Source organism: Rhodnius prolixus, unplaced genomic scaffold, assembly GCF_049639745.1.
Source record: "Rhodnius prolixus isolate KJV_2025 unplaced genomic scaffold, Rpr scaffold_6, whole genome shotgun sequence".
NCBI lineage: Eukaryota > Metazoa > Arthropoda > Insecta > Hemiptera > Reduviidae > Rhodnius > Rhodnius prolixus.
In genome coordinates, this window is record NW_027411634.1 from 39446484 (window position 1) to 39465390 (window position 18907).

Consider the following 18907-nt stretch of genomic DNA (forward strand, 5'->3'; position numbering starts at 1 on the left):
GTTCCCGTGCAATAATCACACATCCTTTGTGTGTACACGTGGCGCGTCAGTGCTCTTGCTGCAGGAGAGTGGTAGTGACGACTCTTTGTTGTTGTTCCCGCGTAGTGATTTGTGACAATGGAAAAAACTGAGATTCGAGCATTGATTAAGTACTTTGTAAAGAAAGTACTTTGTTTTCAAGAATGCCTAAAAGTGCATAATATAACTAATAATTCATTTAAACAATTTCTGATGGCTTTCCCAAAGAGATTCTCTCCTGGGTTCACTGTATAAAATCGAAGAAGCAGTTCTCGAAAAATACGATATAAGTTTGAGCTTCATTCGATTTTGAATTTTTATAAGCTTGAATATTCACATACACACGCGCACGCACACAAAACACTTAAAGATAGAGAGAGTGGGAGTGATGTAGAATACGTTTTGAGACAAAAACAGCAAGATGGAATTCGCAATTATAGCCCGCAGAACGCAATTCTGCCAAACAATGTGCTTTGCTTGTACAATAGGCAAGCAAGCAAGCAAGGCAAAGCAAAGCAATAGTAAAGTGCTTTCATTCATTCTACCATGAAGATAGCAAAGTACCCACAAATACACAAACAGACAGCGGACATACGTCATAATAGTATTACCTACTCCCAAGTTGGGTGTTCTGAGTGTCGGTACATGTTTGGTACGTTAGTGTAAACACAAAATGTGTACGTACGTGCATATATACATGTTACACATTTACTAGCTGTTTCCTATTAACACATACACATACACACACCAAATGTCGACAATATTACACAATCTACAAACTCACCAGCTTACCATTAAAATAATGTGGCACCCAAAAGATCCACTCTTTCCATATTCTCAGCTTCATTCATTTGCATAAAAAATATTTTATTCAACAAGTTTTACTAAATTCTAAACTTGTAAAAAATATAACTCTACAGAAATCTTTAAAAACAGTAACTACAAAACAAGGGTACCAAAACTTTTCAGAATTTAATGATTTTTATTGCAGTTAGATTTAAATTTATATTAATGTTTATTGTAGGAAACATTGTAGTCCTATGTTAGTCAGGAATTTTCGTTAAACGTTAATTAGGAGATCGATTCAATTGTTTATCCATTTTCATTTATAGCGTGTATGAATCATTATATTAGTTAGTGTATAGTCTTATGTTAGTCAGGAATTTTCGTTAAACGTTAATTAGGAGATCAATTCAATTGTTTATCCATTTTCATTTATAGCGTGTATGAAGCATTATATTAGTTAGTGTATAGTCTTATGTTAGTCAGGAATTTTCGTTAAACGTTAATTAGGAGATCAATTCAATTGTTTATCCATTTTCATTTATAGCGTGTATGAAGTATTAAATTAGTTAGTGTATAGTCTTATGTTAGTCAGGAATTTTCGTTAAACGTTAATTAGGAGATCAATTCAATTGTTTATCCATTTTCATTTATAGCGTGTATGAAGCATTATATTAGTTAGTGTATAGTCTTATGTTAGTCAGGAATTTTCGTTAAACGTTAATTAGGAGATCAATTCAATTGTTTATCCATTTTCATTTATAGCGTGTATGAAGTATTAAATTAGTTAGTGTATAGTCTTATGTTAGTCAGGAATTTTCGTTAAACGTTAATTAGGAGATCAATTCAATTGTTTATCCATTTTCATTTATAGCGTGTATGAAGCATTATATTAGTTAGTGTATAGTCTTATGTTAGTCAGGAATTTTCGTTAAACGTTAATTAGGTGATCGATTCAATTGTTTATCCATGTTCATTTATAGCGTGTATGAAGTATTAAATTAGTTAGCGTATAGTCCTATGTTAGTCAGGAATTTTCGTTAAACGTTAATTAGGTGATCGATTTAATTGTTTCCTCATTTATATATTTGTAACGTGTATGAAGTTTTGTAATAATTAGATGTCAATGTTTAATACTGTTTATTATTACGTGGGGAATATGGTGCCTTATTTTAGTCAGAAGGTTGTGTTAAATGTTATGAGTAGATCGTATATTTTATTTACCTTCCTTGCTATCGTTATTTGGTTCTATAATAATTAGATGTTTAATACTGTTTTAGATTATATAGAGAATATGAAGCCTTATGGTAGTCGGGAAATTATGTTCACCTATATGAGGAGTTCGTTTCAATTGTTTATTTACCTTCCCTCGATATCGTTATTTGGTTCTATAATAATTAGATGTTTTGTTGAACGTTTAATACTGTCTATTATTATGTAGAGAATATGAAACCTTTATGTTAGTCGGGAAATTATGTTAAACGTTTTTAGGAGTTTGTTTCAATTATTTATTTACCTTCCTTGATATCGTTATTTGGTTCTATAATAATTAGATGTTTCTTTCAATGTTTAATACTGTTTATTATTATATAGAGCATGTGAAGCCTTATGTTAGTCGGGATATTATGTTAAACGTTATTAGGTGATCGTTTTAATTGTTTATTTACATTCCTTGATATCGTTAGGAAGTTCTATAATGATTATATGTTTATTAGAATGTATAATACGGTCTATTATTATGTCGAGAATATATAGCCTTATGTTAGTCGGGAAGTTGTGTTAAACGTTTTTAGGAGTTCGTTTTAATTGTTTATTTACATTCCTTGATATCGTTATTTGGTTCTATAATAATTAGATGTTTATTAGAATGTATAATACTGTCTATTATTATGTAGAGAATATGAAACCTTTATGTTAGTCGGGAAATCATGTTAAACGTTATTAGGAGATCGTTTCAAATGTTTACTTAATTTTTACATTATTTAGGAGTTAGTTTCAATGTTTATTTCTTGTTCATTATCGGAAACATATAGTCATTTTTTATTTAGGAAATGGTGTTATATGCCTTTTGCTGTCCATATTAGGGGGTATAAAGCCCCTTATATTGATTAGGAGATGTATTTAAATGTCTATTATAGTCTGTTATTAATTAATATAAAGCTTTATATTGGGGTAGGCGATAGTTTAATTGCTGGTATTTGTAGCAGTGTTTCATTTGAGAGGAGTTTATTTTGCTTCCCTTTTTGGGCTGTGAAAATGAAATCCTGACCTATTATTACTATTCTATTAATTGTGATGCGTATTTATCCTAGAAAAATGGTTTATATGTAAATTAATTTTACCAGAAGTGTTATTTAGCGTAGTGTTTTGTGTTTTTACTCAGTGGTGTTTGAAACGAGTATTTGCGTTATGGAATGTAACTAGATACAAAATGTGGTAACTGTAAAATAGTGTTATGTGTATCGTATATATGTGGCAGAATATTGTCATTGTAGTATGACATTTTTTCTCATGTATGATGAGAATGAGTTTGAGAAATTGTTCATCAAGGTTGTAAAAAGAGCCGCCAGAGGCGGGCGACGACTAAAAACCATTATAAGCCTCCCCTGAAATATAACCTACTTCCGTGCTAACAGCCCACTTCAGATGGAGCAATTTTTTCCTACAAGTCCTCCTCTTCCTCCACCTCCTCCTCTTAGGGGGCTCTAAAAAACCAAGACCTACATTTTTATAAAGTACACCTCATTTAGCCCAAACTACTGTTAACCAACTCCTCGTGCGCTTAGTTATTCCAGCTGACGCTTCATCTTAACTTCCGGCTGAACATTTTCTCGCTCTTTACCAACATCCTCTTACATCCTATTTTCTCTTCCGCCTTTCTTTTAACTTGCATTTTGTACTACGTAGTTCGGTATAAATATTTCAGTAGAATAACAACATCCCTACCAATGGTTACCGGAACTAATATTACTTTCCCTTAATCTTACCCTAAGTATAAAAGGAAGTACATAATGTGAAATTTCATTGAACACTCACTCGACTTTCTTTTTGACGTGAATACGTCCTTTAAATTTGCTATCATATGGAGGCAATCCCAAAAAACCTAATGATAACAAAATCGGGGGATACAGTTTGGCATTATAGTTTCGAATCTATCGTCTACAACCAAAATTAAATTAGACCACAGGATAGCTAAAGGATCAAAGAATTCATTACGATAAGCGAGGACTGTGACGCATCGCGCGCGGTGGAGGGGGAAGCGCCGCCATTTTGAGATCATTTTGCTGCATATCGAGATTTGCAATTAGTATAACTTTTGACTCAGAGAAACTACGATGTTCGTTTAAGTTTTAATCACCAGCTGTCGTCACAATCTATCGATTGTATATAAAACATTAGTGAAAAATAGTGGCAGTGAATATAATAAGGTGTTAGAATAAAAAAATATTATCAAAACTATATAGTGTCGGCCCTATACGCATCGAAAAGCCAAAACCAAATACAGGAGATCGTATACGGTTGGAAAGGGCTTCTCAAGAACAATCGAATGGTAATAATAAAACACGAGTCAAGCTGTGCTGGAAACGTAAAAGAATGAATGCGGCCCTGGCGGATCAACGACGACGGTGTCCAGTACATCTGTAGCTGGAGCGGTTGAAATTATGCAAGTGGATGATGAAATCGCTTCTACATCGACAACGGACTGTATTGGCATAGATTGTGTTCGATCGTCGATTTGTTTCCTTGATTTCATCCTAAATACATAAATAAAAATATTTTATAATAAATATAACCCGTTACGTAAACGTATTCACGTACAACACACAGGCCGTGTCCATGACACAGCCACAGTTTTTATTGACCATTTAGAAGAATTCGAGTGAGTCACAGCAGATTTTTGGAGTATTAAAAACTTGGGAATCGTAGTAATACGGTCTCGTGAGTCTCCGCTAGTTTATTTTTTCCTTTTTCTCAATAAAAAGCTGATGAAAAAACATTGATAAAAGAAATGAGTTATAGCGGAAACAATCGCAAATGAAGACGTTATAAATTCCAAATAATTCTACAAAAGTGGAAGTGCCTTATATTGTAACTTAGATGGAGACAGACAAAAAATACTGGGAATACTTCTTTAACAAGCAGGTGCTACTCTTCTGCCCAGGAATATTGTTATCCTCCTGTTTTAGACTAGGAGACGGGTAAAACTTGATAATCTCTTGGTTATTAAGGGAACAAGTTCTCTCTTTAAGTTCTTCGGGAAAGAACAGTGAGGACTTAGCCAGTTGTGGAGTGTGAGTGAGAGGAAGGTCTTCTTCTAAAGGGAGATAAGAATTCCGGGCACGTTGACGAGCACTTCGCCTCATTATAGTATCTTTCCTCCTTCCTTAATTTATGTTTCTTTCCCAGTTTTACAAGTGTTTCGTCCTCCTTTTTTGTTTCTTTTTCTTCCCAGTTACTCTCTTGCCTCCCAGTTATCGTTTTGGGTTAATCCAGTTAAATAAGCTAAGATTCCGCAAGTTTCTTGCTAAAGAAATGAATATTTACTTTTAAACAGATTAGCTTCAACAAATTTCCACTTAAGACACCAATAAGTGCAATTACAATACTAATTAGTAATCTGCTTCTATTTAACTTGACGTTTCCACGTCATTATCTCTTTTAGGACAATATTGTACCATTCCAGAAACATAGTATTTGTAAATAGTTAGTCGTACTTTAAAAATTTTCCCTTGAAATCGTACGGATTTTTGTTTGATGTGTGTGTGTTTCAACCACGGACACAATTTTGCCATTCAGTTTTTCTTTGTGTTTCAACCACGGACACAATTTTGCCATTCAGTTTTTCTTTGTGTTTCAACCACGGACACAATTTTGCCATTCAGTTTTTCTTTGTGTTTCAACCACGGACACAATTTTGCCATTCAGTTTTTCTTTGTGTTTCAACCACGGACACAATTTTGCCATTCAGTTTTTCTTTGTGTTTCAACCACGGACACAATTTCGCCATTCAGTTTTTCTTTGTGTTTCAACCACGGACACAATTTTGCCATTCAGTTTTTCTTTGTGTTTCAACCACGGACACAATTTTGCCATTCAGTTTTTCTTTGTGTTTCAACCACGGACACAATTTTGCCATTCAGTTTTTCTTTGTGTTTCAACCACGGACACAATTTTGCCATTCAGTTTTTCTTTGTGTTTCAACCACGGACACAATTTTGCCATTCAGTTTTTCTTTGTGTTTCAACAACGGACACAATTTTGCCATTCAGTTTTTCTTTGTGTTTCAACCACGGACACAATTTGGCCATTCAGTTTTTCTTTGTGTTTCAACCACGGACACAATTTTGCCATTCAGTTTTTCTTCTATGACTTCAGTTTTTCGCTGAGATTCTGTAGAACTACAATTTCGAGCACCCATATAAACTTACTACTTGAAAACGAACTAATAGTTTAGTCTTTTTTAGCATAACAAGTAATGCTAAAAAGCGTAGCTTGAATTTCAAATTGATCAAAAAATCTTTTACCCGGTAGTGCCTCATTAAAACTGTCCGGTAGGGTTGATCGTCAAAAAGTGCTCGGAAAAGCATAACGTTGAAAAACACACCAACTTTGACAATTTTTCTCTCTTTTTCTATAAAAGATAAAATTCCCAAATTTTCTGTATAATATAGGGCAAATCCTCCTTTATAACTGTAATTTTTTTTGCAACAACACAGATATAATAGGTTTCGAGAAAAAAAGTATGAGATAAAGAATATGAGCAAAACTGGCTTACAGATTAGGTTTGTGATTTTTTAAAAATTATATTTGTATTTTGAAAATGGCTCCATCGATATTTATCAGAGTTGGGATACTGTTGGGATACTAGGGCGGCCTCAAGGCCTACGCCACTGCGACCCCTTTGGATCTATTGTGGCTCCCCTCACTTTAAAGCTCACCGTCCAGACCAGTCCTTTTAATGAGACTCTTAATACTGGAGAGCGACTCTTGAGTAAAGCTCACAGGCCTTGGTTTTTCCTCCCCGAGAAGTAAAATCCTAGCCATACCAGCCTTTCGCACTGACACAATACGTGTAGAGTGCCGTTTCCTCTACCTGCAGTGGCCACTTAATAGGCCTACAATTATCCTTATAGCCCCACTAGGGCCTTGACGGATTAGTTCTGCAGTAAGCCTCGGCGAATAGCCTTTAATGAACTCCTTCGCCTGTCTCTGCCCAGTGGGAGCAAGCCACCACTCCTGAGACCTAACTCTGCACCCATAAGTTAATGGCCGCAGTCTTAACACACTTCGGAACCCCAAAACAGGGCTCCTGTATTGTTCCAGGAGGGGGGGATACTGTTGATCATATAATAAAGGAACATTTTAATTTGCGTTTTGGTGGCGATTGATGTTAACTTGAGAGAACTTGGGTGGCGCGGAAAAGATGGAAAAGCCCTTGTGAGTCTAAACATGGCCGGAAAAATCGTAACGGTTTTGGTGAAAAATTGATATAAATAGAAAAAGTTGTGCGACACCAAATTCTTTTTCATTTAAAAAAAAAAAAAATCTGCTGCAAGTATCCTTGACTTCTATGTACAATCGCTTGGCCGTACATAAAAATATCCCCTCCAACAAAACCACTTTAATTAAACGTAGCAACAGACACATTAAAGAAAGGGTTCTACCCTCTTGGACCAGCTATCTTGGTCTAAAAAGGAAGGAAGTCAGAAAGAATCAAACCCACAGGTTCCCAAGACCAAGACAGTTACAAATTACTAAAAGTTAATTAAAGTATAAGATACTGTTTCATAATGGGGTGAAAATGAGGAAAAACCGAGCGAGGTCTGTTTAAACTGAAAAGAGAGAGAAAGATGGTAAGTAGCCGGAAGAGATTCAAGTGGGTGAGGAAATGACAGATACTGGAAAGTTGTTGGTTGTTGAGATGAAAGTCTGCTGCAGGAAAGGGACAAACTTAGGGAGCAAGAAGAAGCTGAAGAAGAAGAAGAAAAAACGAGGAATAGGGTTGATAATATTGCAGTCCCTTCTGTACAAGTAATTAATTAAGAAGAAGGCGCCCTTCAGAAATGCTCTCCGGGTCCACAAACAAGGAACTTTGACAGATCTACTTAATTTATACGTTGGAAGCCTTAAAGTAAGCAACTTAAAGGTTGACAGTTGTTGAAATATTTCTAGTAAATAAGTGCCCTGACAATCTTCCAAGGCAATGCTGTCCTCCAGATCCTAAGTGATCCTCAAATCCATCGCCGTACTCCATAGTAGGGGGCTTAATCTGCGATTATAGTGTTTTTTTAGCCAGTAGTACTATAGCGTGCGAACAATGCTACCATTATCGAAGTGTTCCAAAATATCCGTTTACAATGGTGGCCTGTACAGTTTTCTGGAATAACCTTTGCCCTTAACCGTCCTGTAGTAAACATTACGTTTTGGTGTGAGAGAACTATTCTGGTGATTAGACCATACTATTCTTTTTCCTAACTGATGCCTGGTTTGTTCATCCGGTCGCAAAAAGGGTCATAATTTTATGATGGTGCTCTTGAACACGCAACATGATTGTTGAAGTATTTAAAAATACCTTGTTCAGAAAAAAAACCAATGCAATAATTTAAGGGCAAGCTAAACCCCAGTTATGGGGCCCTTACTGAGGCCATAGATATTTTAGTAAACCGGAAATCTGTACAGGTTATTTACCACCACCATGTATAGGATATTTCCGATCATTACGCTGCGATATGATACCAATGTTCGCACTGTGCAGTACCACTGGCAGACATAATTAAAGAAATTCCTACAATGTACAGGGTATACATATACAGACACTAATTTTTGAAAAAAAAAATTGCTGTAAACTAAAAGAAAAATCTATTCTTTAAAAAAAAAACTCATCCTAGACTTCAAAATGTCTCCCACTTCAAAAAAGTGTGACCCGCAAAGCTGAGCTGTATTGTTGGTTAGTGGGTTCGATTCCCCTGGTCTAGGTCTTGGGTTTTATTTAATGGTTAATATTAAGAAATTTATAGTAAAGTGTTCGGCGCTTATAGGCTAGACCCGCAAAGCTGAGCTGTATTGTTGGTTAGTGGGTTCGATTCCCCTGGTCTAGGTCTTGGGTTTTATTTAATGGTTAATAAAAGAAATGTTTAGTAAAGTATGTTAGGCGGTTATAGGCTAGACCCGCAAAGCTAAGATGTATTGTTGGTTTAGTGGATTCGATCCCCTTACTTAGATCTTGTTCAATATTTAAAGGTTAACAAAAGAAATTTATAGTAAAGTATGTTTGCTAGTCGCCTCCGTCCTCGACACCTAATTAGGTTTAGTTGGACATTAAAGCCCGCCTGCATAAATAGGCATAGTTATACTTTTTAAATTAAAATAAAATTAATGTTACCTAGTGCGTATTTAAGGGTCCATGTTTGGAGCTTATGTAATGTTTTAGAATGTTTGGAGCTCGCGAATTAAAGCAGAAAAACACGGAATTTCCTAGTTCAATTGTACCACTTCCGGTAGACCTATTTTAAATACATTCTTATTTGTCGTATTCTCAAAGTGACACGAGAATTACGGTACTTTTTTTTTGAAAAGTCGAAACAGCAATCAAGAATCTAGATATGCCTAATATATAGCTGTTAAGGCGGAACTCATTCGGGAAATAAAGGGATTGTAAGTAAAGTCAATCTTTATAGTTTAAATAATATAGTAACAGCTGTCTCCACTCCTTTTCTTTGTACCAAAAATATTAAAAGTAAAAGTTCAGTTTCTCCTTTTTATAGAATAAAAGTATCACTGAATGGCCTCCGGCAAATAAAACTAAATTTATTTTGTCTGTCCTTATTTATTAAATAAATAAATAAAATAAAATCTAAAAAATAAAGTAAGGTCGTTATTATCCTTTAAAAAGCCCAATATCTGTATCTCTATCTCTTTCTCCCTTTTTCGGCTATCCAATCTGGCAATATTGTAGAAACCTTCTACCTGTCTCAAAGAGATTCGCACAGAATGGAAGCTTACAAGATTGATCCTGACAACCGACCTAAAGAGCTTGCCTTGGATCTGTATGTAGCCATTCCGTTCTTTATGTCTGTATTTATTCTACTTCCTTAGCTTTAAACCATCGCTCGTCTTCTATTCTAGGATTAGAATAAAGAACAATAAGTCAGCTTGCTATTGGTAATATAGATGTAAATTGTGCAACAATAGGTATGGATTTTTTTATAATAACGTTATAAATAATTACCTACTATTTATTGTTATTATTATTTTTTTTTTTTAATAATTGTTATTGTTTTTTCTCGGGAGGATGTAGGCCTAGTATTAAGGGCAAATTTAATGCAGATTAATGTTACATCTGATAGTAGTGTAGTACAGTAGAATAGTAGTATGGTGCTTAGTTAAGTTTGAAACAAGCAGAGCGCTTTCCGGTCTACGCCACTGCGGGTAAAGTTCAGCTTAACGGAGAGGCCAAACACTCTAAAACAGTTATCTAAAAGGGTGTTTGAACTTTATAGCCCTACATCCATGAAAGGACTTTAAAGGCACCTTGACTTCAAATTTGTTTCAATTTTAAATTTCCCTAGCTTGGGAATGAAATATTAGAAAAAGTAGTTTTTCAAAAAATGTACTCTCTCTCTCTCTCTCTCTCTCTCAAATCTCTCCAAAACGTAACAGAAGTACCACTTTAAATGGTCATAAGTTGGTTATTTCCTGTTTTGAGGTTTTTTTTCTCGAAAAAATCGATGTGTGAAAAAAATCGATTTATGGCACTTCTTTTTCGATTAGCGAACTGATTAATCTGCCTCTAAACATGGATGAAAGTCCTAAACCGTTTAGAGTTACCATGGACTCGCATGCTACGACAGGTCTAACCATATTTTCAATATTTCTTTACCTCATTTTAATCTCATCACGGCTTAAATTTAAAGGCAGTACTATTTTTGCCCCAATTTTAAACTTGAAATTCTACGTGAGAGGGGGTTATATTTCGTAAGCGGCTTAAACAGGAAGTAACCAAATATTCCGCAATATAATTTTACTGTTCCCGCAATTCCATCAAAATAGCACCAGAAGAATGAAAATAGGGTTTTCCTTCTTTGGCCCAGTTTCCTACCCACTTAACCATCCTAGTTCGCCTGCTGAGTGGAGAAAAGGGGACGGATTAAAGCCTTTTGTTACGAATACAGGACAATACTGGTGAACCGGAAGTAAAGCAGCAGACTGTGGCGCCTTCTCTATACGAGGAACCATTCTATAAAGGAACCTTCGTCATCCGCCATTCACATGTAAGAGCATTTACAATGGTGGCTTAGCGTGTGCAAGAGAGTAACGCTGTAGAATTGTTAAACATTCTCGGTGGAGACAAGTGGTAACCCGTGGCAACGCCGGCAACTCTCCGCGCGCCCTAGTCGTCCTAATGTTTGTACAATAGCGCTTCATTGTTATTGCCTTTGCTGGCCGTTGCAATGAACATAGTATAAAGTTATACTAATTTCTTCCCATGCACATATAATCACCCAGATAATCACCAACTAACAACCCGCTGTTTTCCATTCCAAAACAATTCTCGTTTATTTCCCTGTTTACGTCAAAGAATGAGCAAACAGTCGCAACTTTTTTTTTCTGACTGAATTTTATTCATATAATTAACTAGAGGATGAAAAAAAATAAATGCCAATTTCAGTCATATTTTGTATTTTCTGAGCCGATGTTTTCGACATAGGGACTAGGTCATCTTCGGGGTGTGAAACTTGTTTACTGTGTGGTAACAATAATTCTATTAAAATGAATATGTATAATGTAACGAAATTTACAAGGCGCCACGGTAGCCGAGCGGTTATAGGCTAGACCCGCAAAGCTAAGATGTATTGCGGTACTAGTCTAGGCCTTGCATTTTATTTAATGGTTAATATGAGAAATTTATAGTAAAATATGTTAGGCGGTTATAGGCTAGACCCGCAAAGCTAAGATGTATTGTTGGTTTAATGGATTCGATCCCCTTACTTAGATCTTGTTCAATATTTAAAGGTTAACAAAAGAAATTTATAGTAAAGTATGTTTGCTAGTCGCCTCCGTCCTCGACACCTAATTAGGTTTAGTTGGACATTAAAGCTCGCCTGCATAAATAGGCATAGTTATACTTTTTAAATTAAAATAAAATTAATGTAACCTAGTGCTTATTTAAGGGTCCATGTTTGGAGCTTATGTAATGTTTTAGAATGTTTGGAGCTCGCGAATTGAAGCAGAAAAACACGGAATTTCCTAGTTCAATTGTACCACTTCCGGTAGACCTATTTTAAATACATTCTTATTTGTCGTATTCTCTCGTGACACGAGAATTACGGTACTTTTTTTTTTGAAAAGTCGAAATAGCAATCAAGAATCTAGATATGCCTAATATATATCTGTTAAGGCGGAACTCATTCGGGAAATAAAGGGATTGTAAGTAAAGTAAATCTTTATAGTTTAAATAATACAGTAACAGCTGTCTCCACTCCTTTTCTTTGTACCAAAAATATTAAAAGTAAAAGTTCAGTTTCTCCAAATTATTGGATAAGATGATCTTATCATTACCTTATCGAAAGGTAGTCTGATAACTCTTCTTTAACGCATTCCCTTTCAGATTCAAACTACGCAATCAATACTTTCTGTTTAGAGTAATTGTGTTTTAAGTTATTAATGCTATTTCTAATTGGTAGTTGTTTCCAAGAAAAACAATATAATCGTGGTTAGCAAACGGAAGTCCCATTGTTTATTAAACATTGTTGTACTGATGCTAAGGCTAATTGACAATTGAGTGAGATCTTTTACACCTGGAAATTTTGCTGGCTTAAGTATGATCCTGGACAGTATTCTTAATCGTGCGATACAAATCGTGCAACACAAGTTTTTCTTTTTGGAAGTAGGAGAGGAATAATTAAAATGAAAACTTTCCCTGTCGTTTTGATGAAAACTTAAAAAAAAAAGAAAAAAAAAAGACGGAATTGTAAAAGCGACGTCACTCTCAAGTGAACAGAATGGGACAATATCCCTGGATTAATATTCCTTGTAGCGAGCTGTCCAGTCATGCAATTGCTATAAATAATTTAATAACTCTGGAGCCTCGCAGGACTGCGAGCTGGGGAACTGTGCGTCAAAACTGATGGAAAACTGGAATAAAAGCTGGACTCCCGGGAAATAACACCTGGCCGTTCCTGAAGGACCCCCGCACACAATTCTCTGGTAACCCTAAACCATTCTACCACGTGTTCTCTATCCCCTGATACAAAAAAAAAACCTTTTACCACACCTTTTAATTAAAGTATTGATTCATTTTTTTTTTAAATAGGGGAAAAAATGAGTAGCAGGAAAAAAATAAGGTTTTCAAGGATAGCTAACTCGTTCCAGAAAAAATTTGCTATTGGGAATTATCCTTACAATGAGTCCAGTGTAAATAAAGTAATAACTCCACTTTAATATAAAGTACTAACTGACTAAAAATATTCTTTAGTATACTGAGGTTTTCCACGAGAAAAAGGTTCTTAATATTTTTTCTTAAGCTTGAGAAAGACACAATTTTCTTTGAAGGAAAATTTAGTTCAGAGCACTCAAGGGAGAAGCGAACGCCACTAGCCGAGCGGTTAAAGGCTAGGCCCGCAATGCTAAGATGTATTGTTGGTTAGTGGGTTCGATTCCTGGGGTCTAACATAGGCCTTGGATTTTATTTAATAGTTAATATGAGAAATTTGCAGTAAAGGCGGTTAATAGACTAGACCCGCAAAGCTAAGATGTATTGCGGTACTAGTCTAGGCCCTAGATTTTATTTAATAGTTAATATGAGGAATTTATAGTAAAGTACGTTAGGCGGTTATAGGCTAGACCCGCAAAGCTAAGATGTATTGCGGTACTAGTCTAGGCCTTGGATTTTATTTAATGTTTAATAAAAGAAATAAATAAAAGAAATTATGTTTGTTAGTCGCCTCCGTGCACGGCACCTAATTTGGTAGTTGCATGTAAAGCCCGCCTATAAAAATAGGCATTACTTTACTTTTACTTTTATTAAAGAAATCTAGTTTTTGAGCTAGAACTTTGAAAACTATTTCAAGTGGAGGACTTGAGAGTGGCCACAACAGTGAGTTTTCCAGCCTTCTTTGATCTGAAGCAGTTTTAGACTCATCATTGCTTGGGAACGGCTCATTAAAGTGGTGATGAGAGATTCATGCGAACAGATTAAAAATTCCATTAATAAATTTTCCTGACCAGTCAGTTCCAGTAACAAAGAGCCCTACCAGTTGTAATAGGGTCGGACCCATTGTTCCAAAAGGGCCAAACATTGTGCCCTTTCTAAGGGTAGTGTTTTTCACTGAAATTTTCTTGACAAGTTTTCTATTCAGCAAACTTAGATATTTTCGCCAAGATATCGCATTAATAAATCACGTTGTATCATAGACCAGTGAAATTGATCTGTTTGCTACAGTAGTCTTCCATAAGATCACAGCCACTGCAACAAAATAATGTGCCACTCTCACGTTTTTCTTTCGGTCTTAAATCATATATTCGCTTCACTTCCCTGAAAAACAACATCAGTTGGTAAAACTGTACACGTTACTCTAAAATGACTCTTTAGACGGAAGTCTATCCCCACTCGCTGCTGCCCTCTTACCCCCTCTCCCAAATAAATGTTTACACCTGAATGTTTAAATGATATTCTACAAACTGTGGCATCCAGATCTTTTGGTTAAGCTCAGATCTATCCTTTCTAAGCACCTACTTCCTTATCCTGAAGTCTTACCTATTAAATCGCTTCTTTCAAGTTATTCATGGCTTTCCCCCTTCTCTCCTATTAATCCAATCCTCGCAGAAGTTCTACTTAAAAAAAAAAAACTAAGAAGAATTTGATGGTCATTGAACCAATAGGATTGAAGATGATATATTAAGACAGCTTCCGGTTAATATTAAAGGGAAGTATATACATATGAATTATGTACATACAGGAAGTTATATGAAGAAAAAAGTACGGCTAAATAAGCTTTTTCCATTTTCCATTAGCCGAGGAAAATAAGAGCAGTATGAAGTCTGTCAAAATCAGTGGAGAATGAAAAGGCTCTACGAATGTGAAAGGAGGGGAAAAAAATAGAAAACACGTAGTAATGGAGTCTGCATGATGAGGGAAATCCAACTGTCCCTAATCTAAAGTCCCTAAACCCTGGTTTAGAGAGAATAAAGAATTTTTTAATGTAATATAAGGGCTCAAAACTTTTATGTATCCCATATATATGTATATAGTTAGATACATGCACACTCGCATACCTAGATCCTTCGGGAACCATTCAAAGTGTATAGTCCAACTGACTGAATAGGCATTTTCCCGGCACGCCCCCACCACACTTTCCTCCGCTTCGGAAAAACTAATACTCTTTTCCCCATTCAAAGAAATTTTTTTCCATTTTTTTTTTTAATAAAATATTTTTAATATTATCCTTATAAAAAAGTCAGTACACATCACATATTAAAAGATTGAAAACAAAAATGTTTTAATGCGTAACAAAAAAGCAGGAAGTAATTAGCTCAGTGATTAGCGTACTGGGTACCAATGTGGAGAACCCATTTTCGAGTCCAGTTGTTGGTCTTCAGTTTTTCTCTTCCTAGGAGCTTTTTACAGCTCACTAGACGATGGACAGTGTTGTCTGTAGCGGCAGTGTACTGAAAATCCTCAGATTATAATAAAACAGATCTATTTTTATATTTTCCTATAAGGGAACGTGGACTAGCCACTCCTTCCCTGCGGTTTTCCCAGCCTAACACTGACCATCTCCAAAACTGGACAAAAGAAAGCGAACATTAAGGTAATAGAAAAACCATTGTTTAAGGGTTACACAGATTAGTTTGGAGAAGCGAGTTAAAAAGATAAGTCACAATCTGACTTACGCTGGGACAAAGTAGTTCGAGTGGGAGACAAAGAAATAACTAGCGATAAGTTGTGAGAATTGTTTGCAAAGGACAGGCAGCTTTTAGGGTGATTTATCGTTGGCACTATATTCAGCCAAGGGTAGCGGGTAATGTCAGTGTGGTAGTTGCTAGTCCACAGTATCACACCCACAGCTCAGAAGACTAACAGTCTGTGGCGGCTGGGAAAAAAAAAGGCCATCATGAGGTCCATCATCTTCCGCCACAGAAACACTAGGTTATCGGGCAGCAATAACTCTGCCTTGAGTAGCTGGTTGAGATCTCCTAAGCTGTGAAACATTTTTACATGACAAAACATGTCATGTATTGATTAAGTCAGTAACAAGATCGTAATTTATTTTACTTTTAGCCGATGAGGATTATTCTTAAAGGTCTCTGGTGGTCTGATATTCTCTCTCTGACGTAAACGCATAGGAAGCTGAACAATAATTTTGCGACTAGTAAACTGGATCCCATCAAATTATAACTTCCTCTTAAATTATCAAATCTCCCCGGAAATAGCGCTAAACAGAATCGGTATTTTTTCGATGTTTTTTTTAAACCGGAAATACCCCATTTTAGGGTCTCCTAAGTCCAAAAGTGATTTTCACTCGCTACCCTGCTAGCCCTACATGAGATTATCGTACCGAATTTAGACGGTGTAATAAATGTGTCTTAGAGCTTTTTTCTTATTTTTACTGAGGCATGCTCAAGTTGACGTATATGCCCACTGAAAATTAGAAACTAGAAGAAAACTGAACGAATTAGAATCTGTCAACAGATGACTGATACAACCCAATTACACGTCTCTGTTCAATTTCATCCTGGCATCTTATCCGTCCACCTGTCCAATCTTGTGGCATCTCCAATCGAAATAAAACCAATCGATCTTTCCTAAAGTGGCAAACTAATCATACACGTTCGTTTTACAGCAATCTCTCCTACTCTCGAAAGATTAATCTACATTGACAACTTCTTACCTAAAATATTTCTTACAAACTTGTATTTTAGTTCTCATATTAACAATTGAATAAAATCTAAGGCCTAGACACCGGGAATCGAACCCACTACAACAACAACACATCTTAGCATTGCGGGTCTAGCCTATAACCGCCTAATATACTCTCCTATAAATTTCTCACATTAACCATTAAATAAAATCCAAGGCTTAGTTTAGCCAACAATACATCTTAGCATTGCGGGTCTAGTCTCTAACCGCCGAACATACTTTACTATAAATTTCTCATATTATCCATTAAATGAAATTCAAGGCCTAGACTAGTACCGCAATACATCTTAGCTTTGCGGGTCTAGCCTATAACCGCCGAACATACTTTACTATAAATTTCTCATATTATCCATTAAATAAAATCCAAGGCCTAGACTAGTACCGCAATACATCTTAGCTTTGCGGGTCTAGCCTCTAACCGCCTAACATACTTTACTATAAATTTCTCATATTAACCATTAAATAAAATCCAAGGCCTAGATTAGTACCGCAATACATCTTAGCTTTGCGGGTCTAGCCTCTAACCGCTCGGTTATAGTGGCGCCTAACAGGTGAAGAAAGTTTCGATTATAATCTTCTCAAACTGTCAAGTAGTCAACAAAGATAGATTCTCTCTCATACGAATTGCAGATGCTCTTGTAGTTGCATTCCTGGAGACTGTTAGAATAGTCCTGTGTTTAATTTTGTTTGATGTAATCTAAAGACGATGATAAAATAAATAAAAATAAAATATCGTCAGACATGTCTTGCCATAGCGCCTGCTCTGTCTACAATCATGTTATTTTGTACTCCGTATCGAGTTTGACAGCATCGTGACTGATGGAAAACATTCTTGATTGTTGCGAACCCCTCTTATATATGTGCGTTCATCTTCAAGTATGTCCCCCTTTCTATTACATCAACTTATCCTTGCAATACACTTCAACAGTGACTGCCACCATAAGTTCTTCATCATCTCCACTCGAAGATGGAAAAGTCCCTTTTTGATGTATTACTCCTTCTATTCAATTTTTGTGCCCGGTTGTAAAGAAAAAAGTGAAGACCCCATTTTGTATTGACTATTACGTTTGGAGGGAAGATGAAAGGTTTGTAAGAGCTTTCTGCCCAAAACATTGACGGTTTGTAGCAGACAACCACGAGGGGAGCAGACAGCCAGCTCCCCCTAAAGATAAGGGTATTCAGCGGCCCCTAATCCTCATGTCATGTACAGTACAAGTATAATATCTAGTCAACAAATTACCCCCTTGTTGAAGATAGAGGGCTAAATAATATTTTTGTTGGCCAGTTTTATTTATTCAAAGAATCAGTCCTCTCCAGTGTTATCGGAAAATTATCCCCTCTTGTCAATTTATCAACCGCATAAATCCGACTTAGGACCGGATATACAATGAACTGTCAAATCCTTGGTCGTAAGTTGCAATCCGATCAAAATTTTAGAAGCATAAAATGTAAATAATGGGATTGGAGAGAAATCTTTTAACCTGTACGGGCACAATTAAAGGCATTTTAACCAATCACGTGCTCCTGTGGTGCCTTAATTTAAATGTTCTTCCAAATTGAAATCTTTTGGCGGAATATCCCGCATTGCACCCTTTCTTTAGATCTATTGTGGCCTCCAACTTCAGGTAAGATCACATCCAGGTGATGAGACAACGAACCCAGCATTCTTAGGGCAATCTCTAGAAGGAGAAGTGGAAGCCACTCATTTCTCTCTTCCACAAATCTCATACCCCATAATATTCTGAAGAAAGTTTTCCAAAAAGGGTTCTAGGCATGGTGAATTCTCCTCCTAGAACTCTGGGCATTATCCAGGTATATACCAGGAAGTCTAGGATAGAATGGCGGGTTAAGGTGCCACCCACGCCATGCCCTTCATCAACGCTTCCTACTAGTAACACCTCCAGTTAGGGAAGTTAGAAAAGCTAACATCAATTTGCACCCTTCTAAATTCTGGAAAAATGTTTCAAATAGAAGTTCCGGAACTATTTACTTTAAAGAGAATCGCTTGGAAAATTGGTAAAGTCGTCCTTCCAGGTGATGGAAATTGATCGCTAAGTTATTAGGTCAGGTCCTTCAGGGGTTCTTCCGAATAATTCAACAAAATATCAAGTTGAACTTCCTGCAGATTTTCGTTTTTTGTTCTAGTGTTTTTAAACAGTAAAAGCTTATTTTCTTTTTACTCAAAAA

The 18907-nt window shown here is 36.0% G+C and overlaps 1 protein-coding gene across 1 annotated transcript in view; it reads right to left on the minus strand.

Annotated features, from left to right (window-relative positions):
* Nucleotides 1-18907, minus strand: part of LOC141460392 (spondin-2-like) — a 437381-nt gene that overhangs the window by 14424 nt on the left and 404050 nt on the right. The gene's annotated exons all lie outside the window — the stretch shown is intronic.